Raw genomic sequence first — 24,267 nt, 5'->3', positions numbered from 1 at the left:
GTGGCGTACGCAATCATGGGTAACGTTGAAACCTCAAAATTCGATATTTGAAGTGGTGGTAATATGAGGAAACTATATTCAGCGTTGGTGTAAAGTTTCAAGAAACCGTCCGGTAACTATTAGTGAACGTAGTTGTAAATGTAGAAAAGAAGCGAGTTCTCATTTCAGTGTCGTATCCATAGTACCATCATTAAATATCATGTATTATAGCTCACTTGCAAAGTAATGGACATGCACTCAGTTCCATCCTTCTAATTGCGTGGTTTCTAACTCATCGTACATAGTATCTCAAATACACTCCTGGAAATTGAAATATGAACACCGTGAATTCATTGTCCCAGGAAGGGGAAACTTTATTGACACATTCCTGGGGTCAGATACATCACATGATCACACTGACAGAACCACAGGCACATAGACACAGGCAACAGAGCATGCACAATGTCGGCACTAGTACAGTGTATATCCACCTTTCGCAGCAATGCAGGCTGCTATTCTCCCATGGAGACGATCGTAGAGATGCTGGATGTAGTCCTGTGGAACGGCTTGCCATGCCATTTCCACCTGGCGCCTCAGTTGGACCAGCGTTCGTGCTGGACGTGCAGACCGCGTGAGACGACGCTTCATCCAGTCCCAAACATGCTCAATGAGGGACAGATCAGGAGATCTTGCTGGCCAGGGTAGTTGACTTACACCTTCTAGAGCACGTTGGGTGGCATGGGATACATGCGTACGTGCATTGTCCTGTTGGAACAGAAAGTTCCCTTGCCGGTCTAGGAATGGTAGAACGATGGGTTCGATGACGGTTTGGATGTACCGTGCACTATTCAGTGTCCCCTCGACGATCACCAGTGGTGTACGGCCAGTGTAGGAGATCGCTCCCCACACCATGATGCCGGGTGTTGGCCCTGTGTGCCTCGGTCGTATGCAGTCCTGATTGTGGCGCTCACCTGCACGGCGCCAAACACGCATACGATCATCATTGGCACCAAGGCAGAAGCGACTCTCATCGCTGAAGACGACATGTCTCCATTCGTCCCTCCATTCACGCCTGTCGCGACACCACTGGAGGCGGGCTGCACGATGTTGGGGCGTGAGCGGAAGACGGCCTAACGGTGTGCGGGACCGTAGCCCAGCTTCATGGAGACGGTTGCGAATGGTCCTCGCCGATACCCCAGGAGCAACAGTGTCCCTAATTTGCTGGGAAGTGGCGGTGCGGTCCCCTACGGTACTGCGTAGGATCCTACGGTCTTGGCGTGCATCCGTGCGTCGTTGCGGTCCGGTCCCAGGTCGACGGGCACGTGCACCTTCCGCCGACCACTGGCGACAACATCGATGTACTGTGGAGACCTCACGCCCCACGTGTTGAGCAATTCGGCGGTACGTCCACCCGGCCTCCCGCATGCCCACTATACGCCCTCGCTCAAAGTCCGTCAACTGCACCTACGGTTCACGTCCACGCTGTCGCGGCATGCTACCAGTGTTAAAGACTGCGATGGAGCTCCGTATGCCACGGCAAACTGGCTGACACTGACGGCGGCGGTGCACAAATGCTGCGCAGCTAGCGCCATTCGACGGCCAACACCGCGGTTCCTGGTGTGTCCGCTGTGCCGTGCGTGTGATCATTGCTTGTACAGCCCTCTCGCAGTGTCCGGAGCAAGTATGGTGGGTCTGACACACCGCTGTCAATGTGTTCTTTTTTCCATTTCCAGGAGTGTACAAACGACACACAAACCATAATTTTCCATCCTGCTGCAGATGTGCCTCAAGTATTTGTCCTATCCCTACAACTTTGCATAGCAACGACCCGAAACCATTCTCTCTATGTACGCACTCGAACACGCTGATGACAACGCCTTCCTTACCACCCGTCCTGCCCTCCTTGCCTCCCTGCGATCCCGCAAGCTCCACATGAACAACTTTACCTCGTGTAATCCAGCGGTACCTCTCTGTCAACTCTGCAAAAACTGAATCAATACTTACAAGAAAAGCCAAGCGATCGTTTCGACTGTGCAACCTCTCCCTTACAACGAACAACCGTCTAGACACACTAACTGAGGCGCTAAAATACCTTGCCGTTACACTTGATCAAAGCTAACCTTGAAACCCCGGCTACTAACGATTCAAAAGATAGCCCAGAATCGACTAAAACTATCAAAGCTACTAGCAAGTCAAACACGGAGACTAAATCTCACGACCGCCATTCAGACGTACAGGATCATTACCTAAACAATGCTTACCTGTGCAAATGTTGCATGACTTCAGCCTATCGCAAATTTTACTGTTGGGTGCGGACCCTAGATCGATATGCACTGTGCCCCACTTTCCACATCAGACAACATTCTCTCCGCCATATCCTGTACCAAATGAAAAGATCCCACACCTCCACAAACACAACGAAAACATTCCCTGTCCTGCTTTTCTCGAAAACTGAAGCTCCGACACCCTAAGGTATCTGCAGACAGCTCTACATCAACATCGACACAGATACTCCGCAAGCCACCGTGCGTGGCCTGGCGGAGGAGTTTTAAAATGGTTCAAATGGCTCTGAGCACTGTGGGTCTTAACATCTGAGGTCATCAGTCCCCTAGAACTTAGAACTACTTAAACCTAACTAACCTAAGGACATCACACACATCCATGCCCGAAGTAGGATTCGAACCTGCGAGCGTAGCAGTGGCGCGGTTCCAGACTGTAGCGCCTAGAACCGCTCGGCCACAACGGTCGGCAGGAGGCTTTCTCAAGAATTCTGTATTGTTGCAGCTCCTGTATCAATACATCACATCTTCTGTTAGTCGACAAACACAATACATCATTTCCCGAAGTAACTTAATCTCTTCCTGGCCGTAGACCATGAAACCATCCCTGAGTTCTATCCTACTTATCAGCAATAACTCATTGCACATCCTTTTTTTAAAAAGGGTTCATTGGACTTCGGCGTTATTCATTTAGTCACAGAAGCGAGTAATTACAGATTTGGTATACACTACCATACATACAATACAGGCGTTATGAATTACATTAATACCAGTTATACTTCGTGGTACATTTTATACATTCGCAGAGTCGACACAGCCCCTACGTGTATCACAACTTCTAACGCTGGATACTTTGTGTCTGCCTTTCAGCTGCACGGTCCTAACGGATTTGTTTGTCGTACGCCCCACATTGAATTCTGTTGTTATTGCACCCAACGTTACTTTTCTGTTGGCACTGACAACTCTATGCAAATGCCGCTCCTCTCGGTCGTTAAGTGAAGGGCGTCGGCCACTGCGTTGTCCGTAGCGAGAGGTAATTCCTGAAATTTGCTGTTCTCGTCATCCTCTTCACACTGTGGATCTTGGAATATTGTATTCCCTAAAGATTTCTCACCTGGAATGTCCCATGCGTCTCGCTCCAACTACTATTTCGCGTTCAGATTCTGGTAATTCCCGTCGTGCGGTCATAATCACGACCGAAACCTTGTCAGATAAATCACCTGAGTACATATGTTAGATCCGCCAACGCATTGCCATTTTATACCTAGTACAGGCGATACTACCTCCATCTGTATATGTGCGTATCGCTATCGCATGACTTTGTCGCCAAAATGTATTTACAAAGTGCTCACCAGCATTGAGTATAAACCGTTGACAGCGATGTGGAAGTCGTAGAACACCCTCAGCAGCACCAGTTGTGTTGATACTTCGAGTGGAGCGGTCTATTGCCCGACGAATATCTGTAGCAGTTTTGAAGCGAATGCCATGAAATGCTTCCTTCATCTAAGGAATCAAGTAGGGCTTAAATCCAGGGAGTGTGGTGGTGACACAGCGCTTTCCAGCACCACCGATCGGACAAATCTGTCCCATCTTTCACCATACGCATCTTTGGATTGTCCTGCAAAATGATAGACTGGTCTTGCATAAAATGTCACCAACTCTCTTCTCTGAGCTCATCGCAGGCTGCGTTCCAAAAATGAACAGCCCCGTGGGGATAGTTCGCCTTATCGAAATCAGATAGATTACAAAATGACGTCGGCTACGCGGAGCACTAAGTTTTCCAACGACAGGATAGCTCGTGACTACGTAAACTTTCCCGGCGCTCTCACAAAGTAAAGTAAAAGTGGCGAAAGCAGGCAAAAAGCATTAAGATATGAATCGCTACGGCGAATGTACCTCTGCCAACCAACCAAGTCATTTTTCAATTCTTGGTATCAGATAAAACAGGATTTCACGTTTTACTTAAAGGCCTGCCCTCGTCTTGATTTATATTATCCGCCAGACTCATTTCAATTGATTCTTTTAACACACCGTTCCAGTAGCGAAACGCAGTAGCAACTATCAGTCTCTCATAATACAGCATTCCGTGTCCCTCGGTTAGACAGAGTTCTACCGCCGCAGATTTCTCAGGTTGTAGTAATCATGTGATGCGATGGTGCTCAACATATCTGTCGTGAACGGTGCGAATCGTCTGGCAACTATACTGTGCGTTGTCCCCAGTGAGAAGGGAAACTGTAAACAATGGACTTCCTCAGTCTTCTGGGTTTGCTGCGGCCCGCCTTGAATTTCTATCCTGCGCTAACCTCTTCATAGCAGAGTAGTAACTGTACCCTACGTCCTCAATTATTTGTTGGATACATTCCAGTCTTTTTTCTCCCCTACAGTTTTTACTCTCTTCAGTTCTATCTAGTGCCATGGATGTTTACCTTGATGTAACACATGTCCTGTCGTCCTGTCCTTTCTTATTGTCAATGTTCCCAGTATCTTACTTTCTCGCCGCTTCTGCGGAGAACCTCCTCATTCTCTGCTTTATCAGTCCACCCAATTCTCAACTTTCTTCTACATAACTACATCTCAGACTCTTCGATTATCTTCTGTTCGGTTTTCCCACTGCTCATTATTCGCTACCATACAAGGCTGTGCCTCCAACGTACATCCACAGATATTTCTTCCTCAAATTAAGGCCTATGTTTGACACTAGTAACCTCCCCTTGGCCAGGAATGCACTCTTTGGTTTAGTTTCCTTTTTGTGTACTCCTTGCTTCATTCAACATAGGTAATTTTGGCATCTTGAGGTTTCGGGTATACCGCCGGATATCAGCGTCGTTCTTGCACTATGTTTCGATAACGTGACTCGTTAGCTTCATCTGTTGCTGCCTGAGACTGCTCATCTAGGTCACTGATGACTGAAAAGACGGTCCTGCACCTAGTACTAGCACAGGATGAATACCTGCGTGCTATTCCTGCTTATCTTCTCTGATTGATTTGTTGTGGTCTCTGTTAAAGAACCGTCACTATCTGATCTGAAATCTGAATGAAACAAAACAAACGGTGATGAGCATCCAGCTTAGGTGCTCATCGTTTTCTTCGTCTTTCTCCGCTTCTTAGACGTCCTTACGAGCTACCGCCGGAAAGGCTAGTCTGTGGTGGTGGTCTCTTCATTTTCTCGCTTAGAGTTGCAGAGAAACTTCTCCTCTTCTCGAAAGGTCTCCTCCGCAACGTTAACAATGTGCTCGCACACGGCCGGGGTAATAACGACCCTAGCGTTGATTATCTTGGAAGACTGCGGAGAGAGGAATTTCAGCAGCGTCTCTTACTGCTCGGCGCTGAAAGGATAGGGATCATGGGGGAACGGAGGTCTATGTTGATCGGGAGGGATGAAAGGGTAATGATTGAAAAGATGGGAATAGGTTCCGTCCTGCAGCAATGCGGCAATATTATCTTGCAGTGGTCCCACACCGCCCTTGCCCGGAAGAGGAAGGCAGGTGGGTGGTGGCTCTGCAGTTTGCAGCGACGACGAGCGGGCAGCTCTGAGAGCAAGATAGGGCGACACCACATGTCGCTTTCCAGATGAAAGACTGACTTCGAGAAACCTTCGGTAACGACTGCATCATCTCTCGGCAGTTTCAAGGTGTGTAGCGTTCCAGATCCCCTAGCCTAAATCCACGTGACTTCTAGATGTGGGCGTATCTGAAAGATCGCGTCTATTGGGGATGTATCCGGACTCTTCCTGATGTGAAGGTTAGCATACGACGACATATTGCTCTGGTTACAATGGATATGTTGCGAGCAACTGTTACAGATGGAGCATGTTGCTGGGTCAGGAGACCACACTGAACACATGTTATAACTAATAAACGTGCCAGAACTACCGTTATCTTGTGTTTGAACGTTCCTCTTCCTTTCATGCATCCACACCATAATCTGACCGCTACCAGCGCCATCTTGTCACCTGGTGGTAGAAAGTGGAACTATTTTTTTGGCAGCATAACCCCGAGAGCGCACAGATTGATGAACGTACCTACGATGTTCCAGCGTCCCGCGATGTATACATCCTGTACTACAGCACCGTCAGTTTAATTATAACCACCCTGTGTGTGCAATGAGTGAGAATTAAATGAAGTTTCATGGTGGGTGCATATCATCCAGTGGTATTAGAACAATAGTGAGTTGAGGTACATGAATTTCAGGACCGTTGACCGCCAGTTTGGACCTTCCAGAGCTGGGCCAGATCAAACTGCTGCTATGGTTTGGCGTCAAGCGTGTTTATATCCACTGCTGACGTAACGATAACAGCAGTGGACGCTAACGTTACGTTGTTCTAACAGTCTCTATTTCTGTGAATTTAAACTGATGGTGGGTATTGATTTAGATGATGTAATAGGGAAAGATATAGTGTCAGAAGCTACACTACTGGCCATTAAAATTGCTACACCGCGAAGATGACGAGCTAAAGACGCGAAATTTAACCGACAGGACGAAGAAGCTGTGATATGCAAACGATTAGCTTTTCAGAGCATTCACACAAGGTTGGCGCCAGTGGCTACACCTACAACGTGCTGACATAAGAAAAGTTTCCAACCGATTTCTCACACACAAACAGCAGTTGACCGGCGTTGCCTGGTGAAACGTTGTTGTGATACATCGTGTAAGGAGGAGAAATGCGTACCATCACGTTTCCGGCTTTGATAGAGGTCGGATTGTAGCCCATCGCGATTACGGTTTATCGTATCGCGACATTGCTGCTCGCGTTGGTCGAGATCCAATGACTGTTAGCAGAATATGGAATCGGTGGGTTCAGGAGGGTAATACGGAACGCCGTGCTGAATCCCAACGGCCTCGTATCACTAGCAGTCGAGATGACAGGCATCTTATCCGCATGGCTGTAACGGATCGTGCAACCACGTCTCGATACCTGAGTCAACACTTGGGGACATTTGTAAGACAACAAACATCTGCACGAACAGTTCGACGACGTTCGCAGCAGCACGGACTATCAGCTTGGAGACCATGGCTGCGGTTACCCTTAACGCTGCATCACAGACAGGAGCTGCTGCGATGGTGTACTCAACGACGAACCTAAGTGCACGAATGGTAGAACGTCATTTTTTCGGATGAACACAGGTTCTGTTTACAGCATCACGATGGTCGCTTCCGTGTTTGGCGACATCGCGGTGAACGCACATTGAAAGCGTGTATTCGTCATCGCCATACTGGCATATCACCCGGCGTGATGGTATGGGGTGCCATTGGTTACACGTCTCGGTCACCTCTTGTTCGCATTGACGGCACTTTGAACAGTGGACGTTACATTTCAGATGTGTTACGACCCGTGGCTCTAACCTTCATTCGATCTCTGCGAAACCCTACATTTCAGCAGGATAATGCACGACCGCATGTTGCAGGTCCTGTACGGGCCTTTCTGGATACAGAAAATGTTCGACTGCTGCGCTGGCCAGTGTTTGGTGTGACGTCATAAGCGAGTGACTCCGTGTGAGATCGTTCTCTAAGTTTTCATATATTTTTAGGTTTCAGATACATATTTTAACGGTTTTTGTGATAATATTTACTATATAAGTGACGTATTAGTGGTTTCTTCATTCACCTCTGCCTTTCTTGTGTTGTGACCTGATATTTGTGAGTGTTTCGTATCGAGCAACTTAACCTCTTGCCTGTGTTTACATTCCGCGCTGACCAGTTGCAGCTGTAGCGGCGCATCGAAAGCTAAGTATTAATTAATTGTTTGTGTATAGTGGTTTATATAGGAACTTTAGTAGTCTTCAGCCAGTGTTCTTGGTGTTTTCTGGTGAAATAATTTCAGAAGATCCTTTTGGAAACTGTTTTCAGCTTCGTTACTGTGTCATTAGACGTTTGATTCTCTTTCTGTATTAGTCTTTTGTTATATTCACATTTGTTGTTTATTAATACTGTTAATAATAGTAGTTACTTCCCTTGTAGAGTAAGTTTGTGATTATTGTAGTCAGGTTTTTAACATCATCTTATTGTAGTAGCGGAACTTAGAAAAAGTAAAATTTTACCATGAGTGAGAAGTGTGGGCTTTGCCGTAGGTTCGTGAGTAGTGGATTGCGGTGTGAGACTTGTTCGAAGTATTTTCACTGGGGGGAATGCAGTGGGGAAGCCAGTGGGCATTCTGGTGAGATCCTCTCCTGGAACTGCAGGTTATGTAGCAAGAGTAAGTTGATAGAGGAGCAGGAGCGTAAGATCTGTGCCCTTCAGGTGCAGTTGAAAAACGCACAGGAGGAGCTAGATAGGATGAGGAGGGAGAAGGGGGTTGGGGAATGGGAGCTGGCTGTTGGCAAGAGATCTGCTAGGAGAAGAAGATTTTCAGATAGTTTTACTATTGGTGTTTACAATAGATATGACCAACTGTCAGAGTCTAGTGGAGACCGAGCGAGGTGGCGCAGTGGTTAGCACACTGGACTCGCATTCGGGAGGACGACGGTTCAATCCCGTCTCCGGCCATCCTGATTTAGGTTTTCCGTGATTTCCCTAAATCGTTTCAGGCGAATTCCGAGATGGTTCCTTTGAAAGGGCACGGCCGATTTCCTTCCCAATCCTTCCCTAGCCCGAGCTTGCGCTCCGTCTCTAATGACCTCGTTGTCGACGGGACGTTAAACACTAACCACCACCATCTAGTGGAGAGGAATCTCTAGTAGCTGTAGATGTAGGAAGTACGCAGCAGACCTCAGTAGTTGCTGTGCCTAGAACAGTTGCAAAGTCGAAGAGGAAGAAGATGGTTCTGCTGTTAGGTAGTTTTCATGGCAGAGGTGTAGGCCAGCAGTTGCAGGAAGTGCTGGGGAGTGAGTACCAGGTCACCAGCATTGTGAAGCCTAATGCAGGGTTGGCTCAGGTGACTGTTAACATAGGGGGGTTATGTAGGGATTTTACTAAGAGGATCAGGTAGTGATTGTGGGTGGGGCTGGTAACAGTATTGATAGGGATGGGGAGTATAACATAGATGGTGACCTGGAGAAGATAGCCACTCAGACTGGCAACACGAGTGTGCATTTCGTGGAACTGTTTCAGCGTCACGATCGGCCTCATCTTAATACAGCCGTCAGGCGTAATAACATGAGACTTGGGGGTGCGCTGATGACAGAAAGCATGGGTCACATTTCAGTGGTGTGGGTGGAGTCTATCAGCAGGACGGGTTTCACTAGACACGGCCTGCACCTCAACAGGTATGGGAAGGGGAAGTTGGTAAATCTTATAGGTGACAGCATAGGTGGGATTGGTGGGATCACTCATGGGAAAATTCCTGCAGTAGTGGGTGTTAGAGCTGCACCTTTTTTAGATTGAAGTCAGCTGATAGGTATTCCTGCTTAAGGGAAGTCTCTCTAACAAGGGAATCACTTTTGACAAAGCTTAGGTATCCGAGTAACGAGGGAATTAGTATATTTCATCAAAATATACAAGGTATTAGAGATAAAGTTAGTGAACTGCTTATAGATGTTGACTCTGAAATTATTGGTATATCTGAACACTTCTTAAATAAGGAGATAATTCAGAGGCTTCCTTTACCAGGATACAGGTTGGCTGGCAGCTTTTCGAGGAGCTCTTTGCGGTGTGGGGGAGTAGCCATGTATGTGAAAAACGGCATCGCATTTGAGTCAATTGATGTTTCAAAGTACTGCACTGAAAAGGTGTTTGAATGTTGTGCAGGTGTGGTTAAATTTAACGGAGCTAAACTTCTAACTGTTGTTATTTATAGATCCCCAGACTCCGATATCACAACATTTTTGCTAAAGCTAGAGAAGGTTCTTGGTTCACTTTATAGGAAATACAAAAAGTTAGTTATATGTGGTGACTTCAATATTAATTGTATAAGTGATTGTGCAAGGAAGAGGATGCTGGTAGACCTCTTTAATTCATATAATCTTATGCAAACCGTATTCTTTCCAACGAGAGTGCAAGGGAACAGTAGAACAACCATAGACAACATTTTTGTTCATTCCTCATTATTAGAAGGGCATTCTGTTAGCAAAAAGGTGAATGGCCTTTCAGATCATGATGCACAAATTTTAACTTTAAAAGATTTTTGTGCTGCAACACGTGTTAAATACAGTCATCAGCTGTTCAGGAAAGCTGATCCAGTTGCTGTAGAGACCTTTGTAAACCTTATAAAGGAACAAGAGTGGCAAGATGTTTATAGCGCTCATACAGTAGACGATAAATATAATGCTTTTCTCAAGACTTTTCCCATACTCTTTGAAAGTTGCTTTCCGTTAGAACGTTTAAAACAGGGTACTAGCACAAACAGGCAGCCTGGGTGATTGACTAGGGGGATAAGAATATCTTGTAGAACAAAGTGGCAATTATATCAAAACGTTAGAAACAGTCAAAATCTAAATGCAGCAGTCCATTACAAACAGTATTGTAAGGTGCTTAAAAAAGTTATTAGGAAGGCAAAAAGTATGTGGAATGCAGATAGAATAGCTAAGTCTCAGGATAAAATTAAAACCATATGGTCAGTCGTAAAGGAAGTTGCTGGTCTGCAGAGACAGGTCGAGGATATAGAATCAGTGCGTAGTGGGAATGTCCGTGTTACTGATAAGTCGCATATATGTACAGTATTTAATAATCACTTTCTGAATATAGCAGGTGAACTAAATAGAAACCTAGTCCCAACAGGGAATCATATAGCGCTCTTAGAAAAAAGTGTTCCGAGACTGTTACCTGAAATGCTCCTCCATGATACTGACAAGAGGGAGATTGAGTTAATAATTAAATCATGGATATGACGGGGTCTCTAGCAGAATACTGAAGTATTGTTCTATGTATGTTAGCCCAGTTCTCAGCCATATCTGTAACTTTTCCTTTACGAGTGGTCGGTTTCCTGACCGATTAAGGTACTCGGTAGTGAAGCCACTTTATAAAAAGGGAGACATTGATAATGTTGACAATTATAGACCTATTTCTATGCCATCGGTGTTTGCTAAAGTTATGGAGAGGGTTGTATATACAAGGTTACTGGAGCATTTAATTTCACATAATTTGCTGTCAAATGTTCAGTTTGGTTTTAGAAATGGTTTAACAACTGAAAATGCTATATTCTCTTTTCTCTGTGAGGTTTTGGACGGATTAAATAAAAGGTTGCGAACGCTAGGTGTTTTCTTTGATTTAACGAAGGCTTTTGACTGTGTTGACCACAAAATATTACTGCAGAAGTTGGACCATTATGGAGTAAGGGGAGTAGCTTACAATTGGTTCGCCTCTTAGTTTAAGAACAGAAAGCAGAGGGTAATTCTCCGCAATATTGAGAGTGGTAGTGATGTTCAGTCCCAATGGGGCCCTGTTAAGTGGGGCGTTCCCCAAGGGTCGGTGCTGGGGCCACTGCTGTTTCTTCTTTATATAAATGATTTGCCTTCTAGTATTACAGGTGATTCAAAAATATTTCTGTTTGCTGATGACACCAGCTTGATAGTGAAGGATCTTGTGTGTAATATTGAAACAGTAACAAATAATGTATTTCATGAAATAAGTTCGTGGCTTGTGGAAAATAATTTGATGCTAAATCACAGTAAGACTCAGTTTTTACAGTTTCTAACTCACAATTCAACAAGAACCGATATTTTGATCAGACAGAATAGGCATATTATAAGCGAGACGGAACAGTTCAAGTTCCTAGACGTTCGGATAGATAGTAAGCTGTTGTGGAAAGCCCATGTCCAGGATCTTGTTCAGAAGCTAAATGCTGCTTTATTTACTATTAGAACAGTATCTGAAATAAGTGACACTTCAACACGAAAAGTAGTCTACTTCGCATATATTCATACGCTTATGTCGTATGGTATTATTTTTTGGGGTAATTCTTCTGATTCAAAAAGGGTATTTTTGGCTGAAAAACGGGCTGTTCGAGCTATATGTGGTGTAAGTTCGAGAACCTCTTGTCGACCCCTATTCAAAGATCTGGGAATTCTGACATTGCCCTCACAGTATATATTTTCTTTAATGTCGTTTGTTGTTAGCAATATTAGCCTATTCCCAAGAGTTAGCAGCTTTCACTCAGTTAATACTAGGCAGAAATCAAATCTGCATGTAGAATGCACTTCCTTGACTCTTGTGCAGAAAGGAGTGCAGTATTCTGCTGCATCCATTTTCAATAAGCTACCACAAGAACTCAAAAATCTTAGCAGTAGCCCAAGCTCTTTTAAGTCTAAACTGAAGAGTTTCCTCATGGCTCACTCCTTCTATTCTGTCGAGGAGCTCCTGGAAGAGCTAAAAAATTAAGCAAATTCCAGTGTTACATTGTTGATTTTCTTTATTTAAACTTGCGACTTGTCACCTGAATATGTTTTTTTATATTTCATTTTATCTGTTTCTAATATCGTGTTATAATTTCATGTATTGACTCGTTCCATGACCATGGAGACTTCTCCTTAATTTGGTCCCACGGAACAATAAATAAATAAATAAATAAAAATCTCTTACTAACTGAAAACGTCTGGTCAATGGTGGCCGAGCAACTGGCTCGTCACAATACGCCAGTCACTATTCTTGATGAACTGTGGTATCGTGTTGAAGCTGCATGGGCAGCTATACCTGTACACGCCATCCAAGTTCTGTTTGACTCAATGCCCAGGCGTATCAAGGTCGTTATTACGGCCAGAGGTGGTTGTTCTGGGTACTGATTTCTCGCGATCTATGCACCCAAACTGCGTGAAAATGTAATCACATGTCAGTTCTAGTATAATATATCTGTCCAGTGAATACCCGTTTGCATTTCTTCTTGGTGTTGCAATTTTAATGGCCAGTAGTGTAGTAAGCAGACGCTCTCAGTGATAGAACCACAAATGGGCCTACTACTGAAAAACTAACCATAGATGTGGATAAATTGATACGAGATAGTAGGTAATAACTACTGCAAACTAAGATGAAAGAAAACACTGTATAAAATTTAACACTACTGAACTGTAGCGTTGTTACAGCTCGTTTTGTATGCCATGTGATAGGCTTTACATAATAAACGATAACAGAAAAATGTACAGAGCCGTTTACTGCTTCTCGTGTTACACTGCTTTATTTAGAAGCTCAGACGTAGCGACGAAAGGAAGGGAGACGTCTGGAAAGTGCCAGGAGTCAGCGGTGTGACTAGGCTTGTCGTTAAGGAATTCAGGACAAGGCTTGTCGGGGAAATGGAGTCGCCAAGTAACGTGACGGGTCAACATCAAAGCGCGAAAAGACGCTTCACAAGAATTCAGCACAAGATTTTCTAAATTCTGCACGCGAGGCATGAGAAAAAACAGCTCCGAGAGTGAGTCATCTTTAGAGGTAACATGCACGCGATGGAAGTGAAGAACTCGAGGCGCGGCATCGTGAATGTGGCTGTTTCCATCCACTCGATGATCGTCACTGCAAAGTCAGAGTAAGACTGCAGAGTAGTGAAGAATGTCCACCGTCCCGTGCGTTACCCACGTTTCTGAATTTTTTCCTTCTAGATACCGTTTTCTGTAACTGAAATTTAGTGACGAAACTCCGCTACTCTCGTGACTAGGCAAATCCAATATTGTTACTGTACACGTACATCGTATCGTCGTCGTTACCGAACTGTTTCAGTGGTACCGTTTTAAAACTGTCTTGTAGTTTCATTCGATGAGGGGTGCCACTACAATATTTTCATCCTGAAAGTGCTCATATGAAGGCGAATCTACGCATTAAGCGTAACGCATACAGAGACCCAATACTGAACTGGGAGACGAAATGGACTACAACGGTCAAATCGATACATCGTAGCAACGACCACTGACCTTGCGTACCGACCACCCTGGCTCTTGTTTAAGTTGGCAAATACTGGCCTGATTCCATGTTGTAGCGCAAGACACACTACACATAAACAGAGTACTTAATACACATACGCAATTTGCAGGAGGGGGTCACACAAGATTTTCGAAAGAACTGTGTTAACGTGACTGTGAATACTGGGGTATAGAGCCATATATTGAGAATGTAGGGAAAAGTGACGTAAGTTCCAAATTTGCCCCTCTTCGTTCATAACAGCCAAGACGTGCTTCAGCACAGATAAAATGGTTCAAATGGCTCTGAGCACTATGCGACTTAACTTCTGAGGTCATCAGTCGCCTAGAACTTAGAACTAATTAAACCTAACTAACCTAAGGACATCACACACATCCATGCCCGAGGCAGGATTCGAACCTGCGACCGTAGCTGTCACGCGGTTCCAGACTGAAGCGCCTAGAACCGCACGGCCACACCGGCCGGCCAGCACAGATTTTAAGACTGGAATAAGTAAAATTTTTACGGGAACGATGTACTTTTGTAATGGCATTCGAAAGTTGAAACCATGTGTACAGTGATACAAAACTACTTAATGTTGGAGTTGAAATATTCCTTAAACATTTCCGAGGAATGTGTTGAAATTGAAAGGTAAGGCAGTCGGAATCGGCTTTTGCGGTGTCAATTCCGCCAATGGGGGCTATCATACAAAGTTCTACGTTGTATCTAGCCTTTCGACCGCTTACTTCTTTCCACAAAATCTATCACTTTAACAAGAGTATGATCTGAAACACTTTTGATAAACCCCTTCTGATACGTTAGAAGCTAGCATATAGTTCCATTTACAACAATCGCAAGTTTGTATTTTCATAGTACAAAGTATGGCCAAGAAGAAAACCTTTTAAGTAACGTAGCCCTGTCTTCTTGCTGCATGTAAGACAGAGCATGCCATGTGTGTCCCACTTCGCTGTGTTTACATCGCAGTAGCCGATTCCACCACACTTAATATTCAATGAAGGGCGCCTGAAATAGTATGCAGACCGAATACATACTAAGCTAATAAACTCCGTCTGAACAGTCCTTGGAAGGCCCAACGGTACCGACCAGCCGTCGTGTCATCCTCAGCCCACAGGCTCACTGGATGCGGATATGGAGGGGCACGTGGTCAGCACACCGCTCTCCCGGCCGTATGTCAGTTTACGAGACCGGAGCCGTTACGTCTCAGTCAAGTCAGCTCCTCAGTTCGCCTCACAAGGGCTGAGTGTAGCCCACTTGCCAACAGCAAGTGCTAGCCCAGCCAGACAGCGCTTAACTTCGGTGATCAAACGGGCACCGGTGTTACGACTGCGGCAAGAATACGCACAGGGTGGGGTAAATAAAAGTGGCCCGGACCAGTGGATACGATTTAGACACCATTTGTGACAGTATTAACGGAGGAGGAAAAGACCTACAGTTACTTCCAACAGGATGGAACAACTGCCCTTACAGCCGGTCGAACTTTGGAGCACATTTACACAATCTTCACGCCTGGCACAGTTGTTAGCAGAGGTTAGGCTGGTCGCGGCCCTAGCTGACCATTCAGGTCAGCTGATCTGTCAGTGTGCGATTACTTTGTGGGTGGAGCCCTCAAGTCTAAGGTGTATCGCAGCAACCCTTATAATCTTCAAGAACTACAGCAGAATATTTCAGATGAGACTTCAGCAATTCCAGCACTCCAACTTCGATGCGCCTTCAGCAACTTGCCGACCAGGGCCCAAAAGTGCTAAGGGATAATTGGTAGTCGCTTGAAGCATATGTTATAGACAGGTTAGTATTTTATCTTCTTTCCTCTGCTGTATTTCTTTGTACCCTGGTACTCTGTTCCCCACGTCATTTTTATTTGCCCCATACTGTGTTAAGGACTCGCCTTTCTGGGAGTGCGGATAATAAGAAAATATTCGGGATGTGTCATTACCAGGGAAGGAAACAACCTATGCTGCTTCGTCACCTACTCAATTTCTGGTCCTCAGGGCATCAGAAGGCACTGTTTACTGGCAACACCTGAGCGTCTGAACTACTGCAGTGCTTCCTCACTGCAGCGAAGAAGGAAGGGCTGCCGTGCCCTTTCAAACAAAACAACCCGGCATTCGTCATAAGCGACTTATGGAAAGAGAGAAACATAAATCTGCGTAGCCTGATGGGAATCTGAACTTCCGTCCTCCCGAATAAGAGAGCAATGTCCCACTACCGTGGCGCCTCGCAAGCTCAGTTTATTTGGAATACTGTAATTGGGTCCCTAAATAGTCTACTACGTATCTCTGTGCAGTAGAAGTAGTTCCAGACGACCACCGACCGAAGTTTCTTAATGCAAAATGACATTTTTAGGCAGTCGACAAGTTGGGATCTTCTGTGAAGAAGCTCAGTTACGACTCATAAAAAAGAGACCTCGCGGACAACAGCACCCGACATTATCTTGCTGCTGTGGAATGTGGTTGAGTTCAAATATTATATAAGTGATTTCTGGCGTTCCCCAAGGTGGTGTTATAGGCCCTTTGCTGTTCCTGATCTATATAAACGATTTTGGAGACAATCTGAGCAGCCGTCTTCGGTTATCTGCAGATGACACTGTCGTTTATCGACTAATAAAGTCATCAGAAGATCAAAACAAAGTGCAAAATGGTTTAGAAAAGATATCTGAATGGTGCGAAAAGTGGCAGTTGACCCTAAATAACGAAAAGGAGGTCATCCACATGAGTGCTAAAAGGAACTCGTTAAACTTCGGTTACGCGATAAATCAGTCTAATCTAAAAGCCGTAAATTCAACTAAATACCTAGGTATTACAATTACGAACAACCTAAATTGGAAGGAACACATAGAAAATGTTGTGGGTGTAATGGTACTTGAATTACGTAACCATTACGGCACCTCACCTCAACCTCTCGATACCAGCAATATTCTACTGTGTTTCTGTAAAATAGTTAACATATTTCTGTGACAACATTCAGATTTGATTTCATTAATGTAGAGGTACTTCGATACATCGATATGTATATATAGCAATGATATTATTTTTTGTGTATTCTTTCTTTTGTCACTATGATCATTGACGTACTTGTAACTCCGATTTTTGGGCGCGTAAGCGGTTATTAGAGTCAAGCTTTGGTCGTCATGTTAAAAAGACACAAATTGTAGTCAGTTCATGAAATGTGAACTTTAACAGTGAGGAAGATATTTTCAAGTATGTTTTATATTGTGAAGTGATGTTTTGGAACGAGTTACGTGATATTGCAACAAAAGTAATAAAAAAGAAGTGTAACTTAAATTCGTAGTGCTGATTACTTTTTTACATCACCATTGTCCTAACTTGCAAAGGTTTAATCTTCAAGAATTGTTTATGAAACACATCTATAAAGCTTTTGAATATCGCAGAATAACACCTAGGCCTCTTTGCATCCGAACTTGGAATCATCACTACCTGGATTTTCGACGATTGAGCCATGAGTTCACAACGAGACCAGCGTGGGAAACACGAATAGATGAGTGCCTAGTTTAGCCATTATTTCAAGAAATGACTACTAACTGTGCTCTAATGACACCTGCCACATAATATAACTTTGTTGTTGCCCTAAAATGCAATATTTAGCAGCGTGAGCAACACTACAATCATAATTAATTTTTGACCTTTATTGTGGTAGGGTTGTCAGATGTGGAAGGCTAACAAGAGACTGCGTTTTATTGGCAGGACACTTAGAAAATGTAACAGACCTACTAAGGAGACTGCCTACACTACGCTAGTCCGTCCTCTTTTAGAATACTGCTGCGCTGTGTGGTATCCTTACCAGATAGGACTGACGGAGTACATCGAAAAAGTTCAAAGAAAGGCAGCACGTTTTGTATTATCGCGAAATATGGCAGAGAGTGTCACAGAAATGATACAGGATTTGGGCTGGATATCATTAAAAGAAAGGCGTTTTTCGTTGCGACGAAATCTTCTCACGAAATTCCAATCACCAACTTTCTCCTTCGAAAGCGAAAATATTTTGTTGACTCCGACCTACATAGGTAGAAACAATCACCAAGATAAAATAAGGGAAATCAGAACTCGCACAGAAAGATAGAGGTGTTCATTCTTTCCGCGCACTATACGAGATTGGAATAATGTATAATTGTGAAGGTGGTTCGATGAACCCTCTGCCAGGCACTTAAATGAGATTTGCAGAGTATCCATGTAGATGTAGAGTTTTATAAATATTTTGGAAACGTTAGGGTAATTGGAAGTCATTTTGTTCTTAACATGTAACCTCGGTTCTAATTCCGAAAGACGTGTTAAAACTCAGACACAATTGCTAATCCTTCCTTTAAAGCCACTTGTAAAGCCACTAATTTTCCTCATGTTTAAGCTGTCATTACCTACACGGAGACATGCAGTTCTCGTATTTGTCATTTGTTGTCATTAGTACAGTTGGGCTAACTGACAACTTCTGCACAGCACATTTACTTACTTACGAAGTTTGTCGACAACCAATCGTAACTTGCAAACAACAATAACATTTATAAATATAATACTATAATGCGAAATGACTTACACTGTCCATCACACAGCCTTAGCGAGGCAAAGGTATGAATTAGGTATTAAGCCATAAATATCTTTTAACACTTACCCTGGACATAAAGAATCTAGTAGAATACAATGAATTTCAAACGCAAACTGAAATCATATCTGCTGGACAATCCCTTGCTTGACAACTCTTACTTCTCGACAGAGGGTGAGGATTAATAAAACCAACAAACTGGGTTCCTGACTGGAAATGGGGGAAATATTGTCCTATGAACATGTGTCCGGAAATGCATCGTTGCCACGGTAGATGGCACCGACGAATGAACGTTCCTCTGACCATGTGCCGTGTGTTGCTTGTGTGTTGCAGACTGTGTTATTGACGTAGCGTAGTGTAAGCAGCAGTACGATCCGGTATTTATGACGGGAACAAGCCGAGATGATGTCTGTGAACGGCCAAGCAGATGGAAGCGGTTGAGAGGAGCACGGCTATACCAAAACAAGCACCCTTGCAGACACCAACGACATCACACAATATTTCAAGCCCTTTAGGGCGTTTCTGTCATCGTGGATCCTTTCAGACAGGCGAACGTGCAGGGAGGTGGCGGACTGCGCGTTCACCATATTTGGAGGACCAGATTCTACAGGATATTGAGTAAAGAAATTTCGGGAACAGACTTGTCAAGGTGGGAGCATCATCACAGGTTAACGTAAGTACGAGATAAGCCATTGCAAATGTGAAACGCTGGTACATTAATAGCCGGTGTAACTCCCAGAATGTTAAATGTAAGGATGCAAAGGTGCCTGCACTGTAGCGTACAGCTGCCAGAGGTCAGTTGAGGGGTGGAGTTCCATGCCTGTTGCACTTAGTCGGTCAATACAGGGACGGTTAATTCTGTTTGTGGATGATACTGGAGTTGTTGTCCGATGATGTCTCGTATGTGCTCGATTGGAGATAGATCTAGTGATTGAGCAGGCCAAAGCAACACATCGATACTCTGTATAGCATGTTCTGTTACAACAGCGGTATGTGGGCGAGCCTTATCCTGTCGGAAAACATCCCCTGGAATGTTGTTCATGAATGGCAGCACAACAGGCCGAATCATCTGATTGATGTACAAATTTGGAGTCGAAACCAACTGTGGGCTTTCAAATAATAGTAGTGTGGTGGCCCTCAACTATGTACCCTCCGACTCAGAGTTGAAATATTAAATGTTTTGGCTGATTTCGTTGTCTAGGGGCTGGGATACGTAGTTGCCGCATTACAAGCCAAATACTGCTGAGTCTACAGTATACAATATGAATATACACATGAATCGAATGGTCGAAGGTTCCTATCACTTGACAATTGCGAATTTTGAATGTTATATAGAAATTTATAAATGAAAGATTGCAATTAAATAAATTCTGCAGGTACTATTTTAACGACTTTAAATGATGGGCACGTTTGCAGAAGTACCTTTAAGAATGCCCTTTATTACTGTAAAGCACTTATTGGTGTCGATGGTCCAGCAATTAAATAAAATATAAGTTTAATGACAGGGAAACAAAAGATTCCTACTTCACGTAATGAGTTACGAACAACAGCATAGCTTGCAAGATATTCACTTCCAAACGCGTACTACGTCTTCACTGCAGAACCCACAGAAATCTCACAAGTACACAAGTCGGCACTACGAAATATTTCTGCCTCTCGCGACCACGCGCAAACTGCTCCACTCGAAGTCTTTCCCGCGACCATGCGTCCGTCGCGCCGTACCGTCCAGGACCCTCCGTGTCCTGGTTCGCCCTGTCCCTCGCGCCGCACTGTCCAGAACTGCCTAGTCCTCCCTCGATACGATGCACCTCCCCCACTTCCATACAGCCTCTCCACGTGTCCTTTTTGGAACGATCGCTGTGACTGGCTACAGTGCTCCCACCCTGTCTCCAAGCCAATGCACACTCACACACATAATGAAACACATTCGAAGTACTGGATTTACATTTAAATAACTCGAAATTAAATAAATATTCCTACAGCTGGACCATAAACACGCTCTAACGCACGTAACTGAATACATAAACAAATTAAATAAACACATATCAAAGGAATAGAAACGAAAGGTAGGCCAGTAGCCTAAAGTCTCTGTGCTTTCTAAAACACACTAAATAATTGACCAATTTCTTCATGAATAGTATATATCGGATATAAACAAAGAGACAGACGAATAAATATATTTATAAGCATGCTGCTACCGTATTTTCGTGTAAATGTGGAGAGCTTATGGCCTGACGCGATCGATAGTAATCGGCCACTTTGCGCTCCAATAACTCATGTACTGCTCAAGTTACATGCCTGTAATTTAGTCGATCGACAAAATCGGATGAACCGTTTAGATTTTGGAAATTCGTTTCTGGGTGTTACTTGTATAATTTATCGTCAAATACTAAACTTTAAACTAATAAATATATTGAAAATCTGTTTACACCATCAGAATCGTCGTGCAAATAATGGTAAGGTACATGTTTCTTTTTGAGGCATCCTGATTCATCTGGCTACTATTAATTTCTATACAAACTGTGAAATGTCTGCCATAATGGTTTGTCAAAGTCCGCCATCTTTGGCACTCTCTGCATACAAGTCTCTTCCATCGACACAGCGTCACCCCGGCTGACGTTCGGCACCACGCAGCTGCCGACAAGCCGCGGCCCGCCGAGAGGCCCCAGCGCGGCCACGCAAACTCCCAACTTAGAATATTTTCAGGGCGCCACAACTCGCCCGCTACCTCACAAGGTCCAGTGTGTCTAGCACACTGACTGGTTGGTTGCAGGCGCTCACCTGGCCTCCTCCTGACCAACACACAGTCATCACTGGTACCAAATGAGAACCGCTTACACGAGAAGACCCAACAGACCCCACTCTGCCCCGCAATGAACTGTCGCTTGACACCATTGAAGTCGCAGACGGCGGTGGTTTGGGGTCACAGGAATGTACGAGAGAGGGAGCCTGCCTCAGAACTGTCCTTGAAGTAACTGGATTGTAACATTTCGTTGTGTCACTATGGCCCCAACTGCTACTCGAATTGCTACTGTACACACAGTGCAGTACACCACAGCCATCGGTGCCAGATCTTCTTGCGACCATACCTTCCCGTGACCATTGATGCCAGCAGTCATGTACAATGGCTACATTCCTGACAAGTCTTTCCGCAATATCACGGAAAGTACATCCACCTTCCTGTAGCCCTATTACACGATCTCGTTCAAAATCATTGAGCTGATGGTAATGGCGGCTTTGTCGTCTCAAAGGTATTCTTGATTAAAATCAAATCACTATGTCCAGTCTCAAAGGTAACTAACACTCACGACAGGAGGTGGTACTGGTAGAAGAAACGTTCCTGTGTCCGAAAACCAATACCTGTTGAGACATGGGCCAATCTGTCATCTCATTCCTTTCTGCCTGTTATGTAGAAGAAGACAGTCTAGGTTAAGAGGACCAGCCTTGCTCAAGAAGTTTCAACGAAGCTGATAGTTTACAGTACTGCACCCTGAGCTGTGTGTGGCGCACTGGTTCTGAGTTGAGCGGAAGGACTGACTCAGAGGCTACGGGGGTCTGTGAACGTTACGCAGGTTCAAAAAAATGGTTCAAATGGCTCTGAGCACTATGGGCCTTAACTGTTGTGGTCATCAGTCCCCTAGAACTTAGAACTACTTAAATCTAACTAACCTAAGGAGGTCATACACATCCATGCCCGAGACAGGATTCGTACCTGCGATCGCAGCGGTCGCGCGGTTTCAGACTGAGAACCGCTCGGCCACTCCGGCCGGCAAGCTAGGCTGGACTTCCTGGACTTGCGCCGAAGGGTTGCGAACTGCAAGATCCTCCTAAATGGATCAGGAATGCACTGCGCATCAAAGACTGCTATCCAGGCAGCTGACTGTGTGTGCGGTGCATACAAGTTTTTTCTTTTATTTTTTTGTGTAGATTACATGACTCTCAGTCCAATTCAGATGACGAGAGCTAGGAGTGGCCCGGAAGTATCAGCATAAGATCCAAGGAAATACCTCCAACAAAGAGAGTATTAAAATCGTAGTGATTAACGGGCGAAGTATTCACAACGAGTGCCACAGTTTGGAGCACTCCTAAAAACTGTGGAGCTCACATAACACTAGGTACAGAGAGTTGGTTAAATCCCGAAACCGATAGCAATGAGATTTTTGGGGAAATTTTGAACGTATATCGGAAGATGGGCAAATGGGGAATGTAGGTGGTGTACGTGACGCATTAGGTCAGAAATTCAAATCCACTGAGGTACAAATTGAAACTGCATGAGTCGGTGGTTAAGACTCAAGGGTGGCCATAAATGTAAAAGATTCGGATCCTTTTATTAACTACCTGAAAAAAAAACACAAAAAACAGCTGACCTCGTTGTGGATGTCTGCATAGAATATGGTATTAGTGCCCACAGTAATTACCAAAGTACAAAGGCAACTAAACCAAATAGACGTGTCTATATTTTCACCAAACTAGATAAAGAGGATATAGTGTCCTATCGCACTAAGAAACTGGAAATATTTAGATTTGGAAAGGTGCGTGTAGAACAACTTGGATCAGGTTCAGAAGAACAGTTGATCACGCATTTGCTAGATATTTACCTAGTAGAACAGTTCATCATGGAAGGGGCTCTCCATGATATACAGTCACCGCAAACAAACTTCGAAAGCAACAGACTACTACATAATACGTGTAAAACAGAGCAAAGGACTATAGATATGGAAATGAATCAAACGCGTTTGCCTGTGTTTGAAACCTTCAGCGATTACCTCAGCAGAACATTGTAGAAAGATCTCTCATAAAACCCACAGAAATTCTGGACGTATATCAAAAGTCAGTACCACAAAAGTAAATGTCCAGAACAGGGATGTCCAAAGCGGTGCCTCCAGGGCCGCTGTGTCCGTGATATGGATATTTTCTCCTGACGCTCTTCAGAAGTAAATTTCTATTCCGACGCTTTCTAACACGAAATCAAATTTCAGAACAAAATCGTTTTTTGTACAGTCAAAGCTGTACTCATTATTTTCCTTAACAAATATTAGACCTCAATTATTCAGAATTGCAGACACAGTTATTTTAGTCCAACAAAGCCTTGCTGAAAACATTTTTGTTTGTATCGATGGCTTATTCCTGTGCAGTGTTTTTGGCAGGGTTGCTAACTCTGGCTTCTTTTTAATACCACTTAGCTGGCAAACGAGTGACTTAACTGGGGTCCGGAAGTACGGCTTTTTTTCACAATCATTTAGCATTGTTTCTGGCTTTCGTTTTCTTGATTGTAGGAAAGCACTGAAATCCATGGTGATTAAATGGCTCTGAGCACTATGCGACTTAACTTCTGAGGTCATCAGTCGCCTAGAACTTAGAACTAATTAAACCTAACTAACCTAAGGACATCACACACATCCATGCCCGAGGCAGGATTCGAACCTGCGACCGGAGCGGTCGCTCGGCTCCAGACTGTAGCGCCTAGAACCGCACGGCCACTCCGGCCGGCTCCATGGTGATTAAAGGAAAATTAATTGCATTTATCTAAAATTTCAAACCATGTATTAACATCCCCCCGAAAATTATTATTAGAAGAATGAATTAAAAAAGGACAACAAAGCAAACGAAAGCTATGTTGGTATAACTACAAAGTACAAATGGCAAAGTATCATAACTTCATAATAATGAAGGAAGCTGTTGT

This window comes from Schistocerca piceifrons, chromosome 5 (genome assembly GCF_021461385.2).
Source record: "Schistocerca piceifrons isolate TAMUIC-IGC-003096 chromosome 5, iqSchPice1.1, whole genome shotgun sequence".
NCBI classification, from domain to species: Eukaryota; Metazoa; Arthropoda; class Insecta; order Orthoptera; family Acrididae; genus Schistocerca; species Schistocerca piceifrons.
Note: the sequence above shows the minus strand (reverse complement) of the source record.